The sequence below is a fragment of the Myotis lucifugus genome, unplaced genomic scaffold (assembly GCF_000147115.1).
Source record: "Myotis lucifugus unplaced genomic scaffold, Myoluc2.0 scaffold_28, whole genome shotgun sequence".
Taxonomy (NCBI): Eukaryota; Metazoa; Chordata; class Mammalia; order Chiroptera; family Vespertilionidae; genus Myotis; species Myotis lucifugus.
In genome coordinates this window covers 2,889,558-2,895,619 of record NW_005871076.1, presented here as the reverse complement: position 1 = coordinate 2,895,619, position 6,062 = coordinate 2,889,558, and positions in this window count along the sequence as shown.

The window sequence follows — 6,062 nt, the reverse complement described above, 5'->3', positions numbered from 1 at the left end:
CCTCAGCCCAGGCAGGGTCCCCTCAGCTGTGTGCTCTGCAGCCTGCCCTTTCCCGGCCCTGGCTTGTGCCACCATAATTACTTAATTTACGTATTTCTGGTAAATCTGTGTGCAGCTCAGAGCCATAAAAGACGTAAGTCCAGATCTGGGATCCAGGGCGTCTGGAGTTGAGCCTGGGCACGGCGGCTGATCGGGTCAGCGATCCGCGAGCGCCCCTCAGACCTCTGCTGCCAGAGCGTGTGCACGTGGAGCCACCGGTCAGGAAGGAGCTTTGTACAGAGTAATCTGGGTTTTGGACGACTGTGGTCCACGAGCACTAAAGAGAGAAGCTGTCTTCATTCCACGTTAGCACCACGTGAGGCTGATGTGATGATCTCCATGTCACAGATGAGAAAACTAGGGCCCAGAGAGTCCCTCGCCCAAGCTCACAAAGCATGTCACCGATGGCGCTGGGACTGGAACCCAGACCTTCCAGACACTGGACCCTGCTTATAAACACGCGCCCAGGGCCACAGAGCCCAACAGATCAAGAGATCTAGTACCTCTGCCCTCCCCACCCCTTCCTTCTCCCCCAGGGTAACTCGTTTCAGCAGTCCATGTTTCAGCCAGACAAAACGAAGGGCGAAACGGCGAGAGTAGCCTGGCTGTGTGTTTCACAGCTAACCCAGGGTAAGAGTGACTAAGGGGAAGAACATGGTGGGGGGATGGGAAATGAAGTGGGGATTTTATTGTTTCCAAAACACTCATCTAACTGTGATGGGAGGGGCGGGTCTAGAGTCTAAATCTTATCCCTCATCAACATATGGGAACGTGTAACTGCTGCTGGCCCCCGGTCCAGAGGTGTCTGTAAACTGTTTTAGGAACAGTCCCTGTCGCTTTTCAACCCCAAGAGCCCTTCCCGGAGGTTGATCTTAAGACGGTGTGCACCAGCGTTGGCGAGCTTTCTGCTCTCTACCCAGCTGTTCAGTCGCGTCCGAGACGAGGACCCAGTCCAAGGGCCAGTGTGTCCGTCTGGACAAAAATAGATGAGTCTTTGAGGCTGACTAATGAGGCCCAGCCCCTGAGCACGAAAGCTGTGGACTGAAGAGCCTTCCCCGCCTGCCCACACCCAGGGACTGCAGCGGCCGTGGGACAGGAGCGGCCAGGCCCACAGAGGGTTTTGTTTTGTGAGCTTGTTTCACAGGTTCCCGGGCCGTGTGTGTCTCCTTCTTAATGCCCCTCCGGACCCGTGCGAGGCAGACCTTGGCCTAATTTATTCCCTTCTTTACGATAAGAAACTTCTCAGTCTCTTATCGATAAATGGGGTGACTGGAGTAGAGGTTCTCTAAGACCAGGTGTAGTTCAACATGTGTGGCTCCTCTTCATCGGTGTTTGTCAGAGCAAGGCAGAGGGGACAGTGGGAGCTGAGTGCCATGGGGCCAGCGGTAAGGACTTGCCTTGGCTATAGAGAATGTAAATAATAAAACTGATGAAAATCTGCTGGGCTTTTTATTATGAGCCAGTAGTTCTAAACAAGTCCATGATAAAATACTCCTCAGGGAGGGGTGTTCTGTCCATACCACTCAGCTCTTGTTGCTAGTGATAGAAACCCAACTCAGAACAGCTTAAATTTAAATATATACATATTTTATTGGCCCACATCAGTGGAAAGGCCAGGAGATGCAATTGCATTCAGAATGGTACCTGCTGCTCCATGATGTCACCCGAGAGCTGCCCTCCGTCTCTGACCTCAGCCTTTGTTTCCCTTCCAGGAAGATGTTCCCCTCCTTGTACCCACGTGGCCTCCAGTAGCTCCAGGCAGACATTGCATCAGCTAAAGTACCTCAGGGCGTCTCTCTGTCCCAAAGTTTTTAGCCAAACTCCTGGGTTTTACCTTAGACCAACTTGGGTTACAAGACCATCTATTGCTGACTCACCATCTGCCTGCTCTGAGCTCAGGGTCAAGGTCGGCACTTGTGCCAAGAACGGGAGAGGGGTTCTTTCTCCTAAGAAATATTGGTGGTGGTGGTGGTGGTGGGGGTGGGGGGTTGTTACTAGAAGGGGAACGAATGCTCAACCACTGAAGCAATAATTGTCCATCATATCCCTGCCTCCACAGATGGGCTCATATTATTTCTCTGGCTTGGTCCCCTTTCCCTCCCAAACTCCCAACCACTTTTCTCCCTTTCTTCATAGCTGAGGTGAAGATCCCACCTCCTACTCCCAAGAAGTCTTCCAGATCACAGCAGCCCATCTTGAGTTCTTCTTCCTTTCAACTCCAAAGAATTATTGTGCATGCCTGTCACTGACAATTAACTAAGCTAGTTATTTGTCTTCAATTGTGAAACTAACACATGTTTATTTTTAAAAAATAGAGAAGAAAAAGGAAGAAACAAAAACATTATCTGTGGCTTCACCCTATTGTGACAACCGCCAATTATGTTTTCTTCTATCCATAATTCTTTAATTAAAGGAAAACATATATATAACCTACTAGAGGCCCGGTGCATGAAATTCGTGCACAGGAGGGTGGTGTCCCTCAGCCCGGCCTGCACCCTCTCCAATCTGGGACATCCCTCTCACAATCTGGGACTACTGGCTCCTAACCACTCGCCTGCCTGCCTGCCTGATCACCCCTAACCACCACTGCCAGCCTGATTGCCACCTAACCACTCCCCTGCCAGCCTGATCGCCCCTAACTGCCCTCCCTGCCAGCTGGATGGCCCCTAACTGCCCTCCCCTGCTGGCCTGATTGCCCCTAACTGCCCTCCCCTGCCAGCCGGATGGCCCCTAACTGCCCTCCCCTGCCAGCCTGATGGCCCCCATCTGCCCTTCCCTGCCAGCCTGATGGCCCCCAACTGCCCTCCCCTGCCGGCCTGATCGCCCCAACTGCCCTCCCCTGCTGGCCTGATGGCCCCCATCTGCCCTCCCCTGCTGGCCTGATGGCCCCTAACTGCCCTCCCCTGCTGGCCTGATGGCCCCTAACTGCCTCTGCCTCGGCCCCCACCACCATGGCTTTGTCTGGAAGGAAGTCAGATGTCCAGAAGATGGCCGGTCACCCGGTCTAATTAGCATATTACCCTTTTATTAGTATAGATTACCTGTGTTTTTCTCTCAGAAATAAAGGGTTCAGGGAGAGGTATTTACACTGTTGAGCATTTTCTCTCTGTGCCAGATGTTTGACACTGACATACATTAATTTATTCCTCGCAAGGAGAGCCTGCCACAATGATGGCTCTGTGTTGAAGAGCCCGAAGCCCACAGCTTGTAAGTGGTGGAGCTGGAGACCTTCTAGTTCCCACTCACAGTTCTCACGGGCTCCATAGTGCTGCCGACACAAGGCTTCATCGCCGGAGAGTGGGTGGTGGCCCCGACCAGAGGACTCCCTTCCCACCAGAGGTATGACCTGTAACTAAACAATTAGAATGTGTCCTCTGCTTTCTCCTTTGTGTGTGTACAGCACTGCATCTTGTTCTCACGGGGGTACATAGGAAACACACTCGGCCAGCTTGCCCATAGAACCTGAGGACACATGCCTTTATCCTATGCTCTGCATCATGGGGTCAAGAGAATAACCAGTCTCTTCCTGTGGGCAGCCTGGCCAATAAGGTTTTTAATTTATCTCAGCTGATCCTTTGCCCAAGATGCAAAACGATGGCAGATTTCTATTGTGTTTCTTCGTAGTTATTTTATTTGCTTTCAGAAGAGTGACGATAATCGGGGAATGTTTAAGAATGGAGTTTGAGCCCTGGCCAGTGTTGCTCAGTAGTTAGTGTTGGCCTGCTCACTGAGGAGTCTTGGGTTTGATTCCCAGTCAAGGGCACCTACCTGGGATGCAGGTTCAATCCAGGCCCTGGTCTGAGCGCATGTAGGAAGCAACCAATCGATGTCTCTCTCCCTCTCTCTCCCCCTCCCTCCCACCCCTCCCCTTCCACTCTCTAAAAAAACAATGTAAAAAATATCCTCAGGTGAGGATTAACAATAACAAAAAAGGCACATACCTAGTTTGAAGGTTCGATCCCCCAACGGGCTCTGACAGGAGGCAACTGATCTATGTTTCTCACATCGATGTTTCTCTCTCTAAGTCAATGAAAATATCCTCAAGTGAAGATTAAAAAAAAGAATGGAGCTTGAAAAATCTCTCAAAAAGTTCTCTCCTTTTACTAAAGTAGATACAAAGGTAGATTGGTAATACTTTTAAAACTTTTTTATTCTTTCACAGAGATTTTATTAGTTGTTTCAAGCATAAGTACACAGACATTTCAATTTGTACACAATTCTTAACACATGTACCAAAAACCTAAGAAGTCATACAGTGATGATTCTTTTCTGAACAGTTATCCCAGTGACTTTCCAGCTTAAAATGCGGAGGCTAATTTTCCTTAACAGAATATCAAGTACCAGTATCTTCAAATGCTGATATGCTGTTACGTCAAAGTCCCACTAATTCACAATTTAATATCATATATTCTACAATCAAGTTTTCAATCTTTCACAGCATGTTAACAGGGTTACTAGGCAAATGACTACCACACCAAAGATGTTACAGATCCACAAAATCCCGACTGGGAGAGCCAAGATCAAGGAGTGGTTTTTTTTTAGGAAACAATTCTGCCAAAACCATGGGAACAGAAGTAATTTAAAATTGTTCAAGACACATTGAATGCACAACTGACTCCAAATTGCCACCTCATATGCTTTGCATTATAGGATATAAACTACCCGCATCTGCGGAATGTTAAGCTGACACCCAAGAGAATCAAAGCTCCCACATTCAACACCCCACTGTTTTCTGGTTGTACCAAAACACAGCGAGCAAATGATTTCACCTTAAAAACAGTATTTACACTTCAAAATGGGATGAGGTGGGATTCCCTCCTTCAAAATGTTTCTAGCGTTACGAAAACACTTGCATTTACAAAACAGTTGATAAAAATGTTCCTCTGCATTATACGAGAAGGGCGATGCGGAGCACTGAGACCTGGAGTATGATATTAACCAGACTTGGCTTCTTTCTCCTGCTTCATCAGAGGCTGACCTCCCTTTGCTTTTCGTTTCTCTGTTTTCTGCAGGTAAATCTTGGGTTTCTCAGCCATTTCTGCCTGTCTTCCCTTGGCTCCTCTTTTGTCCTTTCGTCTGCACATTTTGCTCTGCAGATTTATCCTTTTCTGCTGCCTATTTGTGGCTTCATTTCCACCGTTGCAGGAGTGGGCTTACCGGACAACCTCTTTGAACTCCTCCTTCCCTGCCCCCTAGGCAGGGGCTGACCTTCCTCTTGGGCATCTGGGGCTGTTTCCAGATATTGGCTATTGTACTAGTAAATAATGCTGCTATGAACATTTAACATATTTGCAAATTTTGTAACATTCCTTTGTATTGCCAAATACTATTGTGTGGCTATACCACATTTTATTCATCCATTTATTAGTTGATGGACATTTAGTTGATGTTTCTATTTTTTGAGTATCATGAATAATGCTGCTATGAATATTTGTATACGTTTTGTGTGGATATGTTTTCAATTCTTTTGAGTATATAAAAAAAAGATATAATTTTAACATTCAGCTCAGATCCTCCTCCTCTCATTAATGCTAATTAATGAAATTGAATTCATCTTTATATGCATTCATTACAGCGATAGCCTGGGGAAACTTCATGTGGGGTAAACGATGAACAGGCTGGTTCCTTTTCTTTGTTGTTAATTCTTATTGACCAGGAAAAATTCTGTATAAAAACTAGTTCAACTAAATCTATAACTTTCCTTCTTCTCTTTTGATCTCCACTGCCTTGGCACTGCTCATCTCATGCTTTGAGATCCTAGATGGAAATGTAAGATGCTTTCTGAAAGAATGCTCAGTGCCTCTGGGTGACCCCTGCCAAGGCCTGACAGCTGGGAATATGAGAAGAGACAATGAAAATGTAGGCCAATAACATAACAGCCTGCCCCAGCCCTATGCATGACCTTTATTAATCAGGGTATGTGAAGTCGGAAATTTGCAGTCCCTGTATTCACATCTCTCTTCCTCATTCACCTTGACTTTTTCGGAACCTTTCTGGGGAGAGCATTGAACAAATGTTCCTTT